This window comes from Panthera pardus, unplaced genomic scaffold (genome assembly GCF_024362965.1).
Source record: "Panthera pardus isolate Hobbes unplaced genomic scaffold, ASM2436296v1 HiC_scaffold_2, whole genome shotgun sequence".
NCBI classification, from domain to species: domain Eukaryota; kingdom Metazoa; phylum Chordata; class Mammalia; order Carnivora; family Felidae; genus Panthera; species Panthera pardus.
The window spans coordinates 124,591,220-124,610,013 of NW_026526765.1; the positions used below are offsets into that span (position 1 = coordinate 124,591,220).

Below are 18,794 nucleotides of genomic sequence, written 5' to 3' on the forward strand. Positions count from 1 at the left end.
ATCTAGAGTTTTGATCAGATTCAAATTTGATGTATACTTTTTTGCAGGACTACATCGTAAATGATGATGTGTCGCCAGGAGGCACATAATTTCTGATTATATCTTTCATTGTGATGTAAGCAATCATTGATGCTTAGTGAATTAATTTATGTAGGATTGCAAGGCCTTCCATTTCCAGCCATGATAGAGTATAAGGACCTTCAACAAGTAAAAAACCCAGCAAGATACATAGAACAGTATTTTAGGCATTGGACAGCAGGTATCACATGATTGTAATCTTTAAAGGAAGGCAAATGAGATAATTGGATTCTTATGAAAAATTACAGGACATGCAAAGAAGCAGGATCATACAGTCATAACATGGATAAAATTCAATTACAGAAATAGAATACAGAAATGACAGCATAGAGTAGACAAAGATATTCAAACAGCTATTATAAATATGCTTTACTTGTTAAAGTGATAGAAGAAAACATGAGTATAACAAGGAGAGAAAATGGAAGATACAAAACAAAAGATCCAAATCTAGAAATTAAAAATATTTGTGATGAGAAGTACTTTGGATGGGATTAATAGATTAGACATAGTAGAAGAAAAGATTAGACACTTGAAGGCATAACAATAGAAACTATCCAAAATAAAGCACAGAGAAAAAAGACTGAAGCAAAGCAAAGCAAAACAATGAATAGAGCATCAGTATGCTGTGGGACAATATCATGTAATTGGAGCTGGAGAAGGGCAGTGACACCAGAAAAATATTTAAGGAAATAATGGCACATAAAAAGGATCTGGAGAACTCTTTCTCTGTTGTGATGACAGATAAGGTTGCTTCTCAGCAGGTAAAGAAGGGTTTCATTATGAACAGTCAGAAAGCTCTAATCTACAGACTGACCCTTTTAGAGGTCTTCTATTTTCTCTCCTTGTTATACTCATGTTTTCTTCTATCACTTTAACAAGTAAAGCATATTTATAATAGCTGTTTGAATATCTTTGTCTACTCTATGCTGTCATTTCTGTATTCTATTTCTGTAATTGAATTTTATCCATGTTATGAATGTACGATCCTGTTTATTTGCATCCCCTGTAATTTTTCATAAGTATTCAGAAATTATGTCATATCCCTTCCTTTAGATGACCTTATACATGATAGGTACATGTACAAGGCACTGCCTTCCTCTTAGGACCTTAATGGAAAAATTGTGATGTTTGTTTTTTATCTTCCTCTTTTTCCATCCTTGAATCTCTCTTACCCACTCTTTTTTTGGTTGGGGGGGGGGATGTTCTGGGTACTTTATTGATGGTATGTGAGAAGGTAGGCCTTCCTAGGCCCCTCATCTTCTTCAGGGGGTCTGGGATGGAAGCTGTAGAATTTGGGAGATTCTTAGTTTGTTGGGGGAATGAATTGGAGCAAGGACTCTCCAGCAGCTTAGGGCCTCTTTCTTCCTCTTGCTTTCTCTGGGACTGGTGGTGTAGGGAACTCTTACTCCTTGAAGGCCGTGTGGACCATAACGTTCACCGTCTGGTTGCTGTAGCCAAATTCATTGTCATACCAGGAAATGAGCTTGACAAAATCGTCACTGAGAGCAGTGCCACCCCCAGCATTAAAGTGGAAGAGTGGGTGTCACTGTTAAAGTTGCAGGAAACAACCTGGTCCTCAGTTTAACTCAGGATGCCCTTGCAGGGGACCTCCAATGCCTGCTTCATCACCTTGTTTTTGGCAGCTTTGTCCAGGTGGTAGGTCAGATCCAAGACTGACATGGTGAGGGTGGATACACAGAAGGCCATGCCAATGAGCTTCCCATTAAGTTCTGGCAACACCAGTAGAAGCAGGAATGATGTTCTGGGCAGCCCCTTGGACATCACACCACAGCTTCCCAGAGCTGTCGTCCATGGTCTTCTGAGTAGCAGTGATAGCATGGACTATGGTCATGAGTCCCTCCATGAGGCCAAAGTTGTCATGGATGATCTTGATCAGACGGGCCAAGCAGTTGATGGTGCAGGAGGCATTGCTGACAATCTTGAGGGAGTTATCATTCTTCTCATGGTTCATGCCTGTCACAGACTTGGAGGCATTAGCAGAAGGGGCAGAGATGATGACCTTCTTGGCCCCACCCTTTACCCTTCTACATGGTGGTGAAGACCCCATGGACTCCACAATATACTCAGCACCAGCATTACCCTATTTGATGTTGACGGGATCTCTCTTCTGGAAGATGGAGATGGGCTTTCCATTGATGACAAGTTTCCTGTTCTCAGCCTTGACTTCTGTTGAATTTTCTGTAGGTGGATTCTTTCTGGAACATACAAACCATGTAGTTGAGGTCAATGAAGGGGTAATTTGTGGTGACAGTATTCAGTTTGCCTGAGTTCAAAGCAGCCCTGGTGACCTCAGGCCCAGTACCGTCGAGTCTGTTTACTCTGACTTCCGCCAGTGTGTCTCAGGGATGCAGCTGGCACTGTGCCAGAAGATGCAGCTGTCTAACAGGGAGGAACAGAGAGCCTACTTTAGTCATAAAGTGATTCCTTTCCCATCCTCATTGAATACCCCTACCCAAGGAGGGCCTGCACCCATTTTCTGAGCCACCACCTGGGATCCAGGATCCTTCCAATCCTTCCATTTATCCATGCATCCACCTCCAACCTCTCCTAATGAAATTTTGACCCACTTTGGTGCTGTCAGTTTGTATTAAAGGTTAATCCTTGGTAATCAGTTCTAGTGGGTTTCAATGATTTCATGTACAGCATTAATAAGTTAGTATTCACATTCAAAAGACCATCCAAAGATATGCTTTAATTCCTATTTATTTATTTATTTAAGGTTCAGCTGAGACATAATTTTTATTCAACAATAATTTTTCTAGTAGTACCATGAGTCATATACTGTGCTAGGTGCTAGGGCAGAATGGGGAAGACCTAGCTAGCTTCTGCCCTCCGGAGCCTCACATATCTGAAAGACATACAACAAATACAAATTGGTATCCCATAAATACAGTAAAGGTGATGTGAACCAAGGTTCTGAGCACTCATTGGGAAACAGCTGGCAAAGCATAAGGCACTCAAGAAAAAAGACTTTTGTGATGGTTCTAAAGGAGAAATACGGATAAAACAATTTGAGAAGGTAAAGGGAATCTCAGGCAAAGGAAACATGATCAAAGGCAGAGAGATAATGAACCATATCATTTACTATTTATTAAGTCTTTACTACATGTCAGGCACAAATCTAGGTGCTTTGCATACATGTATATCACTTGACTCTCACAAAAACCTTTGAAAATGAGTCTTACTATACTCTCCAATTTACAGATCAGGAAACTGAGGCTTCGAGAAATTGCATCACTTGCCCAACGTTGTTTAATGTGTCAGAGCTGGGATTAGAGTCCAGATCTGTCTGATTAAGAGTTAAGCCTAACTCTTAATCCTTAAAGTACTGAAGAAAACTTGGGTTCAGAATATGGTAGGGTGAGAGCAAAGTAGTAGCAGAAGAGAAGGCAGGGAGGGTTTGTAAAGGCCAGACTGTGAAGGGTTTTATGTGTTAAATATCCATGAATTAGTTCTTTATCCACTTCTTATCCCTAGTCTTCTAACCCCAAGCGAGAAAAACTCTTATTTTTCTCTTAACCCTCAAACACTTAATACTTGCATCTCACATAATTATAATTATGTTCTTTACCTATTTCCCTCTCTTCACCATTAGGCAACAAAGTCCTTATCGAAGGGCTTATCGCAGTACCCTTCTCATTTAGTGAAATGTGCACTATTCACTTAGGGAATGAATGAATGAGTGAAACTAAAGGGATACTTATGGGTGGTGGAAAGTATAGGCACTGGACTTTGCAATTCTGTGTCAAATAAGTTATGGTTGCCTTGGAGCAATTGGAAACTGTCAGATTAATTTCAGATCATACTCATATGCCCGTTGAAAAATCATACAACCACAGCATTGCCCCTCAGGTTTCAGTGAGCATGACATCATTATGGGGCAAGCCAACTGGGCTTCCCTCTAAAACTTGTAAGAAAATTTGGGCGGAGTCTCAAATACAATGAACTGTAACCCTGGGATAGAACAGCACTCCCAGTAGTTCTTGCTGATTTCTGGGTGTTGTGGCTTCCTTGCCTAGGATCCATTTGGTATTCAGCATTTAGCTGTAAATAAGTCGTGAGCTCCATGGGTAGTCTGGGCTGGGGAGCTGAGGGAGGCAGAGCAGCTGGAGAGGCTTAGAGATGTTAACCAAGAATCTGCAAACTTAGGAAGGAAGTCAGGAATTCAGGCTTATTTGGATGCTTTTTTTCTGTAGCCATGCAGTCTAATTAGGGATTTTGGCCAGTTTCATCTGTAGAAGAAATTAAGCTTTCCTCTTTGTAAGGCTCCCTCTCTCAAATTCCTAGTCCTAGAGCATATCTAAACCTGTTTCATCCTCAACGAATCGCCTGATTTAGAGTCAGGAGGTGTGAGTGCCCATCCTGATTGCCAGTTACTAACTGTGACTTTAGGCAAGTGTCGTAGTTGGTCTGTGCTTCGGTTTCTTCCATTGTAAAATGGAGTTTAACTTCCCTTCTGCTACTCTACATAGTTGTTGTGAGAATGAGATGAGATAATAGGGTTGAAAGTGTTTCTGTGAGTCTTCAAGCTCTGTGTAATTATAAGGGAGGTTTCCTGAGGGAAACCTGGGGAAATCTGGGGAACTCAGATTAAGTAAACCCTTCTTTCTAAACTGCCCAGTGTGCCACAAGGTGGCAGCAGGATCCTATCTTTGCTCCTGTCTTTAGCATAGGGAAAACAAGTAGGAAAGGGATTTGGATGCTGCTTTGCTCTGCCTTGCAAAGGTGAAGAGGATTTATTCCTTTACCACTGCCTACGTCTCTCACTCCACAATATCCTTCAACTCCACATGAAATAATTTCTCACAGGACTCACATTCTTAAATTAAAATCCCAGGGCACTTCCCCTGCTGTAGAAGTTAATCCAGCCCTGGCAGGTTTTGGTTAATGGTTGCAAATCTTTTCTGAGCTTTGGGCTTTCATACAACTCTTGCCCTCCTGGGATTTCAGTGCTATAGACTCCAAGCTCACTTTCCTCTCATTCCTTGAATCAGAGCTCTAGTACCTCTGGAAAGCCAGCTAATCCAGCTTCTCTTTACAGAAGAGGAAATTGAGGCACAGAGAAGGGAAATAATTTGTCCATGATTAAACAATCAGTGTATTCAAGCTTAGGACTTCAATCCAGGTTTCTTCCTGTGGGTTCAGTCCCTTTGAAAATGAGTTTTTTCAAGGTGTTTTGGGAGGCTTCATGCAAATTTGTTTCTCCCACTGATAAGAATTTTGAGGGCATTCTGAGGCACTGGGAAATGGGAGACTTCTCTAGCCTATGTTCAAACAATCCTTTGAAGAAGTTTGCCAAAAGCACCTCATTAGGAATTGCCAAGTATCCTAAAGGTAGGCATTAGAAACTCTCAGGGATGCATGCTAGGGCTGCAGCAGAGAATGCCTCAGGAGAGAGAGAATCCATTTAAGGGGCACACTTCATTATATGGGCTTTTGTGTTAGGCTTGCCTTCCCAATTATATTCTTCTTAGAGACACATGTTGAAATGACACCACTAGTTTACCACTGCTTATGGCAAAAGAAGGCAGGAATGAGGGAAGCCAACTTTGAACATTTGCTGTCTTGTGCAGGGCATTCTCTGTATAAGTGCATCCATTCAAAGGTTGTCCGACTTCAGCTCAGGTTATGATCTTATGGTTCATGAGTTCAAGCCCTGTGTTGGGCTCTGTGCTGACAGCTCAGAGCCTTGAGCCTGCTTCAGATTCTCTGTCTCCCTCTCTCTCTGCTCCCTCTCTCTCTTTCTCTCTCTCTCTCTCTCAAAAATAAACATTAAAAAAACAAAACAAAGGTGACAGAGTTGTAGAATAAAAGACTGTGACTTGATAGTCTGACAGATAATGGTTCAAAGCCTGTCCTAGTTACCTACCTTTACAAGTAATTATCCCAAGTCTTAGTTTTCTTATCTACAGGATGGGCATAATGACATCTACCTTATTAGCTCTGTATTGTTGGACAGGTTATTTAACCTCTGTGTAACTTGATTGAATTGTCTGTAAAATGAGGGTAATAGGAAAATGAAAAGCCCTATTTCATAGGTTATATAGTGATTAATAAGTTATTACCTAGAACCATGAATGACACATAATAAACAGTTGGAAAGTATTAGCTGCTGTTATTATTATTAGTACCACCATACAGCATTGTTGTGAGTCTTAAATGAGACTGTGTATGTAAAGGTTTTAAAGAGAATAAGCACTTGTTAAGGTAGCATGTATGTACGTATGTATGTATGCATGTATGTTTATATGTATGTTTCATGCCCATTGCAGAGCCAAACATGGGGCTTGAACTCATAACCCTGAGATCAAGACCTGAGCTGAGATCAAGAGTTGGACACTTAACTGATTGAGCCATCCAGAAACCCCAGAATTATATTTATTTTTATTCATGTGTAATAACCACAGTAGTATGAACAGTATTCACAGTAAATGAACCTGCTTATTTATAATATAGGTACAAGAGTATTATATTGTCATTTGTTTTTTTGTTTATTCTTACTGTTGTTTGAAGATAATTCTTGGCTTTTTCAATTACAAATTCATCTCTTTTTTAGTAATCTAATGGCAACAATGATTAACATTTTTGAGCCCTTACTACGTCCAGACCCAGTGCTGTATGTATGTTGTCTCAGAAGGATTTGGTAATTTGTTTATGTGTACATATCTAGCAAGTGATAGAACTGGAATTTGAACTCAGGCAGTTCTATTCCAGAATATGCTTTCTTGACTATTTCTTACTATTCTGTACTATTACTGTCTGCCTTAAAAAATGTTTACCATGAGAGGATTCCACTTCTTAGCTGTTGAATTCTAATATCCTAGAGCCAAAAGACATTGAAGAATTCATCATGGATTTATAATATATATCAGGCATAGTAAATAAAAATGTTTATAACTTTTGACCTGACATCCACTTTTAGGAATCTGTCATAAAGAAATAATCCAAAATACAGTAAAAGTTCATCATAGTGTCGTTTATAATATGGAAAACTTTAAGGTAATCTCAACACTTAACTACAGAAATGACTAGTAAAAATATTATATATGCAGTTGATGAATTATTACAGTTTTTAGTAAATGTAAATAATGATGCTGTTTAGATTTTAAAAGATTTTTTAAATTAATTAATTAATTTTTTAATTTACATCCAAGTTAGGTAGCATATAATGCAACAATGATTTCAGGAGTAGATTCCTTAATGCCCGTTACTCATTTAGCCCATCCCCCCTCCCTCAACCCTTCCAGCAACCCTCTGTTCTCTATATTTTATTTAAGAGTCTCTTATGTTTTGTCCTCCTCCCCATCTTTATATTATTTTTCTTTCCTTTCCTTATGTTCATCTGTTTTGTATCTTAAATTCCTCATATGAGTGAAGTCATATATTTGTCTTTCTCTGACTAATTTCGTTTACCATTGTATGTATATATACATACATATATATCAGTAATAGTGCTGCTTTAAACATTGGGGTGCATGTACCCCTTCGAAACAGCACACCTATTTCCCTTGGATAAATTCCTGCTAGTGCAATTGCTGGGTTGTAGGGTAGTTCTATTTTTAATTTTTTGAGGAAACTCCTTACTGTTTTCTAGAGTGGCTGCACCAGTTTGCATTCCCACCAGCAGTGCAAAAGAGATCCTCTTTCTCCTCACCCTCACCAACACCTGTTGTTTCTTGAGTTGTTAATATTAGCCGTTCTGACAGGTGCAAGGTGGTATCTCATGGTTTTGATTTGTATTTCCCTGATGATGAGTGATGTTGAGTTTTTTTTCATGTGTCTGTTAGCCATCTGGAGGTCTTCATTGGAGAAGTGTCCAGTCATGTCTTCTGCCCATTTCTTTACTGGACTGTTTGTGTTTTAGGTGTTGAGTTTGAGAAGTTGTTTATAGATTTTGGATACTAATCCTTTATCTGTTTGCAAATATCTTCTCCCATTCCGTCGGTTGCCTTTTAGTTTTGCTGATAGTTTCCTTCACTGTGCAGAAGCGTTTTTATTTATTTATTTATTTATTTATTTATTTATTTATTTATTTATTTATTTATTTAACGTTTATTTATTATTGAGAGCGAGAGACAGAACATGAGCAGAGGAGGGGCAGAGAGAGAGGGAGACACAGAATCCGAAGCAGGCTCCAGGCTATGAGCTGTCAGTACAGAGCCCTATGCGGGACTTGAACCCACATACTGTGAGATTATGACCTGAGCCGAAGTTGGACGCTTAACCAACTGAGCCACCCAGGTGCCCCAGAAGCTTTTTATTTTGCTGAGGTCCCAATAGTTCATTTTTGTTTTTGTTTCCCTTGTCTCCGGAGACGTGTTGAGTAAGAAGTTGCTGCAGCCAAGGTCAAAGAGGTTTTTGCCTGCTTTCTCCTTGAGGATTTTGATGGCTTCCTGTCTTACGTTTAGGTCTTTCATCCATTTTGAGTTTATTTTTGTGTATGGTGTAAGAAAGTGGTCCAGGTTCATTTTTCTACATGTCGCTGTCCAGTTTTACCATCACCATTTGCTGAAGAGATTGTCTTTATTCTGTTGCATATTCTTTCCTGCTTTGTCAAAGATTAGTTGGCCATATGTTTGTGGGTCCGTTTCTGGGTTCTCTTTTCTTTTCCTTTGATCTGAGTGTCTGTTTTTGTGCCAGTACCATACTGTCTTGATGGTGACAGCTTTGCAATACATCTTGAAGTCTAGGATTGTGATGCCTCTGGCCTTGGTTTTCTTTTTCAAGATTGCTTTGGCTATTTGGGATCTTTTCTGGTTCCATACAAATTTTAGGATTGTTTGTTCTAGCTCTGTGAAGAACACTGGTGTTATTTTGATAGGGATTGCTGGATTTTTTAAAATTTATTTTTATTTTTATTTTTGGTGAGAAGACATTCAGATTATTTTTCTGAATAAAGAAAAATAAAAGGGTCTTCTTTTCTTTTCTTTTGTTTTTTCCTTCCAAGATTTTATTTAAGTTCTAGTTAGTTAACATATATTGTAGTATTGATTTCAGGAGTAGAATTTAGTGATTCATTGCTTACATATAACACCCAGTGCCTATTCCAATAAGTACCCTCCTTAATGCTCATCACCTTTTTAGCGCATCCCCCACCCACCTCCCCTGCAGCAGCTCTCAGTTTGTTCTCTGTAATTCAGAGTCTTTTATGGTTTGCCTCCTATTTTAATCTTACTTTATTTTTCCTTCCCTTCTATTATGTTCAACTGTTTTGTTTTAGATTCCACATATGAGTGAAATCATAGGGTATTTGTCTTTTTCTGACTGACTTATTTCACTTAGACTAATACACTGTAGTTCCATCCATGTCATTGTAAATGGCAAGATTTCATTCTTTTTGATGGCTGAGTAATATCATCATATACATATATACACACATATATGTGTGTGTGTGTATATATATATATACATATATATACATACATACACACACACACACACACACATAGACATACACACACTACAGCTTCTTTATCCATTCATCAGTTGATGTACACTTGGGCTCTTTCCATAGTTTGGCTATTATTGTGATAATGCTGCTGTAAACATTGTGGTGCATGTACCCCTTCCAATCTGTATTTTTGTATCCATTGGATAAATACCTAGTACTGCAGTTGCTAGGTTGTAGGATAATTCTATTTTTAATTTTGTGATGAACCTCCATACTGTTTCCAGAATGGCTGCACCAGTTTGCATTCCCAGCAATAGCACAAGAGGGTTCCCTTTCTCCGCATCCTTGCCAACATCTGTTGTTTCCTGAGTTGTTGATTTTAGCCATTCTGACAGGTTTGAGGTGGTATGTCATGGTTTTAATTTGTGTTTCCCTGATGATGAGTGATGTTGAGTTTTTTTTTTTTTTCTTCTTATGTCTGTTACGCCATTTGTATATCTTCTTTGGAGAAATGTCTTTTCATGTCTTCTGCTCATTTCTTAACTGGATTATTTATTTTTTGGGTGTTAAATTTGACAAGTTCTTTATAAATTTTGTGTCCTAACCCATTATCTTTGCAAATATCTTCTCCCATTCCATAGGCTGCCTTTTAGTAGTTCATTTTTGCTTTTATTTCTCTTGTCCCCAGAGATGTGTCTAGTAAGAAGTTGCTATGGCCAAAGTTATAGAGGTTGCTGCCTGTGTTCTATTCTAGGATTTTGATGGTTTCCTGTCTCACCTTTAGGTATTTCATCCATTTTTAGTTTATTTTTGTGTACAGTGTAAGAAAGTGGTCAAGTTTCATTCTTCTGCAGTTTTCCCAGGACAATTTGCTGAAGACACTGTATTTTTTCCATTGGATACTCTTTCCTTCTTTATCAAAGATTAGTTAGCCATATATTTGTGGGTCTGTTTCTGGGTTCTCTATTCTGTTCTCTTGATCTTTGAGTCTGTTTTTGTGCCAGTACCATACTATCTTGATGATTATAGCTTTGTAATACAGCTTGAAGTCTGAAATTGTGATGACTCCCACTTTCCTTTTGTTTTTAAACTTACTTTGGCTATTCAGGGTCTTTTCTGATTCCGTACACATTTTAGATTTGTTTGTTCTAGCTTTGTGGTGAATTCTGGTGTTATTTTGATATGGATTACATTGAATGTGTAGATGCTTTGGATAGTATAGACATTTCAACAGTATTTGTTTTTCCAATCCATGAGCATTGCATGTTTTTCCGTTTCATTCTGTCTTCTTCAATTTCTTTCATAAGTGTTCTATAAGTTTTAGAGTACAGATCTTTTACCTCTTTGGTTAGGTTTATTCCTACATGTCTTACTGGTTTTGGTGCAGTAGTAAATGGCATAAATTCCTTGATTTCTTTTTTTGCTGCTTCATTATTGGTGTATAGAAATGCCACAGATTTCTGTAGTTGCTTTTATATCCTGTGACTTTGCTGAATTCATATATCACTTCTAGCAGTTTTTTGGTGGAGTCTTTTGGGTTTTCCACATAGAGTATCATGTCATCTGTGAAGAGTGAAAAGTTTGACTTCTTCTTTGCCAGTTTGGATGCCCTTGATATCTTTTTGTTGTCTGATTGCTGAGGCTAGGGCTTCCGCTACTATGTTGAACAATAGTGGTGAGAGTAGACATCCCTGTTTTGGAAAACTGAGAGTTTTTCCCCATTGAGGATAATACTAGCTGTGGGTCTTTCGTATATGACCTTTATGAAGTTTAGGTAAGTTCCTTCTATCTCTACATTCTTGAGGGTTTAAAAAAAATTTCTTTTTAATGTTTACTTATTTCTGAGACAAAGAGAGACAGAGCATGAGTCGGGGAGGGGCAGAGAGAGAGGGAGACACAGAATCAGAGGCAGGCTCCAGGCTCTGAGCTGTCAGCACAGAGCCTGACACAGGGCTTGAACTCATAAACCGTGAGATCATGACCTGAGGCGAAGTCAGTCACTCAACTGACTGAGCCACCCAGGCACGCTGCTTAGGGTTTTTTAAAAAGAAAGTTGCTGTATTTTGTCAAATTTTTTTTCTGCATCTACTGAGAGAATCATATGGTTCTTATCCTTTTTATTAATGTGGTGTAGCATGTTGATTGATTTGTAGGTAGTGAACCACCCCTGCAGCCCAAGGAGCAAATCAAATCCTACTTGATTCTGGTGAATAATTCTTTTAAACTGTTGGATTCAATTTGCTAGTGTCTTGTTGAGAATTTTTGCATCCATGTTAATCAGGGATGTTGGTCTGTAATTCTCTTTTTTAGTGAAATCTTTGTCTGGTTTTGCAATCACGGTAATTCTGGCTTTATAGAATGAATTTGGAAGTTTTACTGCCATATCTGTTTTTTTTTAATAGTCTTAATTTTTAAATTTAAGTTTATTTTAGGAGACAGAGACAGCGTGAGTGGGGGAGGGGTAGAGAGCAGAAGAGAGAGAGAATCCCAACCAGGCTCCATACTGTCAGCATAGAGCCCAGTGCAGGTCTTGAACCACAAACCGTGAGATCATTACCCAAGCTGAAATAAAGATTTTGACACTTAACTGACTGAGACACTGAGGCACCCCTGTTTTTTAGAATATATTTAGAAGAATAGGTATTAATTCCTTTTTAAATGTTTGGTCGAAATTTCTTGGGAAGCCATCTAGCCCTGGACTCTTGTTTGTTGGGATATTTTTGATTATTGATTCAATTTCTTTGCTGGTTATGCATCTGTTCAAATTTTCTGTTCCTTTCTGTTTCAGTTTTGGTAGTTTATATGTTTCTAGCAGTTTGTCCATTTCTTCCAGATTGCCCAATTTGTTGGCATATAATTGCTCATAATATTCTTTTATAATTGTTTGTATTTCTGTGTTGGTTGTGATCTTCCCTCTTTCATTTATGATTTTATTTATTTGGGTTCTTTCTCTTTTCTTTTTGAACACTCTTTTCTTTTTGATAAGGCTAGAGGTTTATGAATTTTGTTAATTCTTTCAATGAACCAGCTCCTAGCTTCATTGATCTGTTCTATTTGTTGGGGGGGGGGGGAGGCTTCTATATCATTGATTTCTGCTTTAATCTTTATTATTTCCCTTCTTTTGGTGGTTTTGGGTTTCATTTGCTGTTCTTTTTCCAGCTCCTTTAGCTGTAAGGTTGGATTGTATATTTGAGACTTTTCTTGCTTCTTGAAGAGAACCTGTTTTGCTCTATACTTCCCCCTTAGGACCACCTTTGCTGCATTCCAAAGGTTTTGGATTATGGTGTTTTCATTTTCATTTGCTTCCATGTATTTTTAAATTTCTTCTTTAATATCCCGGTTAGCCCATTTGTTCTTTGGTAGGATGTTCTTTAACCTCCATGTATTTTTGGTCTTCCCAATTTTTTTGTTTGTTTGTTTTTGTGATTGACTTCAAGTTTCATATTATTGTGGTTTGAAAATATGCATGGTATGATCTCAGTCTTCTTGTACTGGTTGGAGCCTGATTTGTGATCCAGTATGTGTTTTGATCAGGATAAAGTTCCATGTGCATTAGAAAAGAATGTGTATCCTGCTGCTTTAGGATGAAATGCTCTGAATATATGTATTAAGTCCATCTGGTCCAGTGTGTCATTCAAAGCCATTGTTTCCTTGTTGATCTTTTGCTCAGATGATCTGTTCATTTCTATAAGTGGGGTGTTAAAGTCTCCTGCTATTACTGTATTATTATCATTTTTATTACTGTATTATTACTGTTTCTTTAAGTTTGTTAATTGATTTACATATTTGGCTGTTTCAGGTTTGGGGCATAAATATTTACAGTTGTTATATCTTGTTGGATAGACCCCTTTATTATGATATAGTGCCCTTTTTCATCTCTTATTACAGTCTTTGGTTTAAAATCTAGTTTTTCTGATACAAGTATGGCTATTCCAGCTTTCTTTTGATGTCCATTAGCATAATTAATTGTTTTCCACCCCATCACTTTCAATCTGGAGGTGTTTTTGGGTCTAAATGAGTCTATTGTAAGCAGTATATTGATGGGTCTTTTTTATCCATTCTGATGCCCTATGTCTTTTGTTTAGAGCATTTAGTCCATTAACACTCAGAGTAATTATTGATAGATATGTATTTAGTGGCATTGTATTACCTGTAAAGTCACTCTTTCTGTCTCTGTTCCTTTCTAGTCTTTGTTACTTTTGGTCTTTCTTTCCCACTCAAAGAGTCCTCTTTAATAATTCTTGCAGAGCTGCTTTAGTGTTCATGAAATCCTTTAGTTTTTGCTTTGTCTTGGAAACTTTATCTCTCCTGTTCTGAATGACAGCCTTGCAGGATAAAGTATTCTTGACTGCATATTTTTCCCAGTTAGCACATTGAATATATCATGCCACTCCCTTCTGGCCTGCCATGTTTCTGTAGACATTTCTGCTGCTAACCTTATGTGTTTTCCTGTGTAGGTTAAGGACCTTTCACCCCTAACTGCTTTCACAATTCTTTCTTTGTCTTTGTACTTTGCAAGTTTTACTATGATACGTTTTAGTGTTGACCTGTTCTTGTTGATTTTGAGGAGAGTTCTCTGTGCCTCTTGGACTTGAATGCCTGTTCCTTCCTCAGATTAGAAGTTCTCAGCCATGGGACACCTGGGTGGCTCAGTCAGGTAAGCATCTACCTTCAGCTCAGGTCATGTTCTCATGGTTTGTGAGTTTGAGCCCCATGTTGGGCTCAATGTTGACAGCTCACAGTCTGGAACCTGCTTTGGATTCTGTGTCTCCCTCTCTCTCTTTCCCTCCCTTACTTGTGCTCTGTCTCTCAAAAATAAATAAATGTTAAAAATTTTTTTTAAAAAGTTCTCAACTATAATTGGTTCAAATAAACCTGCCCCTTTTTATTTTTATTTATTTATTTATTTATTTAATTTTATTTTTTTTCAATATATGAAGTTTATTGTCAGATTGGTTTCCATACAACACCCAGTGCTCATCCCAAAAGGTGCCTTCCTCAATACCCATCATCCACCCTCCCCTCCCTCCCACCCCCCATCAACCCTCAGTTTGTTCTCAGTTTTTAAGAGTCTCTTATGCTTTGGCTCTCTTCCACTCTAACCTCTTTTTTTTTTCCTTCCCCTCCCCCATGGGTTTCTGTTAAGTTTCTCAGGATCCACATAAGAGTGAAAACATATGGTATCTGTCTTTCTCTGTATGGCTTATTTCACTTAGCATCACACTCTCCAGTTCCATCCATGTTGCTACAAAGGGCCATATTTCGTTCTTTCTCATTGCCACGTAGTACTCCATTGTGTATATAAACCACAGTTTCTTTATCCATTCATCAGTTGTTGGACATTTAGGCTCTTTCCATAATTTGACTATTGTTGAGAGGGCTGCTATAAACATTGGGGTACAAGTGCCCCTATGCATCAGTACTCCTATATCCCTTGGGTAAATTCCTAGCAGTGCTATTGCTGGGTCATAGGGTAGGTCTATTTTTAATTTTTTGAGGAACCTCCACATTGTTTTCCAGAGTGGCTAAACCTGCCCCTTTTTAATGCTTTTCTTCTTCTGGGACTCCTATGATAGGGATATTATTTCACTTTATAGAATTGCTTAGTTCCCTATGTCTGTATTCATGATTTAATAGTTTTCTTTCCCTCTTCTTTTCACCTTCATTATTTTCCATAATTTTATCTTCTCTATCACCTAATTAGCTCCTCTGGTACTTGCATCGTTGGTGTGATGTCATCCATTCAGTTTTGCGTCTTTGTTATAGCATTTTTAAATTTCAGCCTCACTAGTTTCTAGGTCTTTTATCTCTGCAGCAAGGATTTCTCTGTTGTCTTCTGTGCTTTTCTTAATCCCAGCTATTATTCTTATGATTATTGTTCTAAATTCTTGTTCAGATATATTGCTTATATCTGTTTTGAGCAAATCCCTGGCTATGTTTTCTTCTTAATCTTTCTTTGGGGGAGAATTCCTCCTCTTATCGTTTTGTCTTGGCTTCCGTCTTTTGCATGTTATGAAAGCTTGTTATGTTTCCTGCTCCTAAGAGTACTGCTATATTAAGAAGGAGTCACACACTATCCAGGGCTTGGTGCTTCAGAAAGTGTTTTTGGTATATGCTGTGTACATTATCCTATTGTTATTTGACTGTTGTTTCCCCCAGCTCAGTTCTCTGCAGAGTTCTTCCTTGTTTGCAGTGTGGAATATTTGAACCTTTAACTAGGTATGCTTTTATTTGTTTAAATAAGCCTGATTAAGAAAAAAAAAGCCTGGAGCACCTGGGTGGCTTGGTTGATTAAGCGCCCAACTTCAGCTCAAGTCATGATCTCACCACTCATGAGTTCAAGCCCCACATCAGGCTCTCTGCTGTCAGTGCAGAGCCTGCTTTGGATTCTCTGTCCCCCTCCCCTGCTCATTCTCTCTATCAAAATAAATAAATAAAAAAAAGCCTGATGCAAAAAGGAGAAAAGGAAAAGGTACAAAAAACCAAATAGACAAACAAAAAATTATAAGCCTGTTTACAAAGAAAAAGAAAGAAAGAAAGAAAGAAAAGCCTGATCAAAAAATGAAAAAAGGAAACAAACAATAAAAAAAACTATAAGCCTGATTCCAAAGAAAAGAAAAGCATTAAAATTTAAAAAATCCTAGTCCTATTTCTACTAGAGCTGAAGCTGATGCTTTGGAGCACTCTGTGGTCAGTAGACTTGGTTAATGTGGGGTGCCTGTGTTGGTCCTCTGGAGGCAAGGCCTGCTGCACTGGCTCACAGACCTGCCCTAGTAAAGATGCCCCTGCAGGACACATGTGGGGGTGAGGTATGGTGTAAGGACCCCAGCCTCCAAGGGGGGGGGGGTGCCATGTTGCTCACTGAAGTCCAACCATGCTGGTGGGCAGGGGAAGATGGCATCACCCTGCTCTCTTGTCCTGGGGTGGGGAGCTTGCACTCTCCGCTGTTAAGGAAACCCTCACAGATAAGTAAACAGTCTCTTCTCCTGTGTCCCAGGCTTTTGTCAGATCCCTGCCCTCAACCCGTCTGTGCCCGCGCCATCAACATTCCCGGAGCCACAGCTCTCGTGTGTTTTGTCTTTGATGTGCAGCTGGGATTCAAAACTGCAAATCTTTTTTTAAAATTAATTAATTTATCTGAGAAAGAGAGAGAAAGAGGGAGAGAGAGAGAGAGAGGGAATATCCCAAACAGGCTCTACACTGTCAGCGTGGAGCCTGAAGCAGGCAGGGCTTGATCCCACGAATCATCATGACCTGAGCTGAAATCAAGAGTTGGATGTTTAGCTGACTGAACCACCAAAAAGTTTTGGGAGGCACCCCCAAAACTCCAAATCTTAAAGGACCTGTCAAGGCTCAGACCCACTCCCCGCTCTCGAGGAGAACCTTACAATGCTGCACCTGGTGCCATTCTGTCCCAGAAAAGCAGTCCCTTGGCTGCACAGTTGCCTGGAGTTTATGGTGAAGCCCAGTAAAAAGTTGCAGATCAGGTTATCCGCACTCTGCACATGCCTCTGTCCCCTGCTGTTGAACGGCTGCTCAAAGAGGCCAGCTGGGTCTTTTGTCCTTGGAGAGGTAATCTAACTTCTTCCAACTGCGTTCCAGGAAGCGGAATGTTCTCTCCTGGGGTGACCCAGGGAATTCCCACACTATGCTGTCTGCTATCCACTCCTGGGCCTCTGCCCTCTTCCCCAGGAGCATCACCACCTGCCCGGATCAACTCCAATGAATGGCACAGACTTCAAAACCTTCAGAATTTGAACTCCAGTGTTTGCAAAAACTTGCAGTAGTATGTTCCTCCCGATTCCCCAGTCATTGGTTTTGGGGGAGTGCTTTTCTTGCAAAAACCAGATGCAGTGCTCTGTCTCCTACTCTCTCCTCCTTTCTGTGAGAAGGGCTCCCTACCTTCTGTGGCAGCAAGGCTTTTCTCTCTTCCAGTTCACCTGACAGGTTCTGTCTCTCTAATTATGCAGATTGTTCTCTTGATCCTCAGGATTAATCCTTAATTTCCAAGATGTTCAAAATTATTTCATGTCGACTTAGCTATGTTCAAGGAACGAGGCAAGCCCAGGGTCCCCTGACTACTCTGCCATCTTAACTCCTCTTGTTCTTTCTCTCTCTTTTTAAGATTTTATTTTTAAGTAATCTCTACACCCAATTTGGGGCTCAACCTCACAACCCTGAGATCAAGAGTCACATGCTTTACTGACTGAGCCAGCCAGGTACCACCAGGGCCTTCCTTTCTACCTGGCATGGTTTTCCTTGGTCCAATAAAATATGTGACTTTCTTGTGTGCATCTTCTAGATGAACTTTCAAGGAAGTTTTCCAACACTCAAAGGCCCACACTCTATTTTGTTCTCGATTCTGAAGTAGGTGGACCACCACTTTCTGTGAGATCAGTGTGGGTTCTGGTCACACTTGGGTTCCATTGTCATGGAGCTAGACTTGTTGAAGGCCATTGACCATGGTCAATCCCTTCCTCTTGGTATACAGAGGTTGGGGGGTGTGACACGCAGGGTGGGATGTCTCGTCCCAGCTGATAAGAAAGTAGAGAGCTGGTGTCCACCTTGGTGGGCAGCCTCAGACCATAAATCCTCACCTCCTCCTCAGACTACTGGCAAGCCTGGGTGGGACAGGAGGACACTCCTCTTCTGCTCCTGTCATGTTAACATTGACTGTCAGCTGGGATTTAGCTAAGGCTAGAAGGCTTCCATGTGGCTTCTCCATGTGGCTTCTCCATGTGGCTTAAGCTTCCTCACAACTGAGTGGATGGATTTCAAGGACAAATGTCCTATACTCTTCAAGGAGCGGGGACTCCCTACGTGGTGCCATTCCAAAGGCATCTGGCTAGCTCACCTGAAGTCCCTCAGGATATATCTGGAAGGCTTTGGGAAGGCCTTCTATTCAGGCTGAAAATAATCTGTCTCCTCCTTTCTCTGCTATGCAAGATTTTCTGGAAGTCTTTTCCCAAGTGTGGACTGCATAGGATGCTGCTGCTCTTAGCTGTCCTTATATCCAGGAGATGGTCTTATATCAGGGCCCTGTTTCATTTCATCAGAGAAGATCTGCAGCATGTGAGAGTATAGCTCTCATTTTGTTCATTGGGAAACTGAGTCAGAAGGGCCCTATCATATATTCCATGATGGTCCAATCATGCGCTCTACTCCTGGGTATGGAGCAGAGAGGTTCTTCACAGCATTGTTATGTTGGTTATTTGAGATAATGCACTTAAAACAATTCACACAATGTCTGGCTTGGTGCGGTGGTTAACAATGTCAGTTTCAGTAGGTACGTAGGCCTTCTTGT

The 18,794-nt window shown here is 39.5% G+C and overlaps 1 protein-coding gene and 1 pseudogene across 5 annotated transcripts in view; one reads left to right on the forward strand and one right to left on the reverse strand.

Annotated features, from left to right (window-relative positions):
• The window catches only part of KLHL3 (kelch like family member 3), a 278,704-nt gene that overhangs the window by 53,977 nt on the left and 205,933 nt on the right, over positions 1–18,794 (forward strand). The window lies entirely within an intron of this gene.
• On the reverse strand, positions 1,481–18,215 carry LOC109252085 (glyceraldehyde-3-phosphate dehydrogenase-like; annotated as a pseudogene).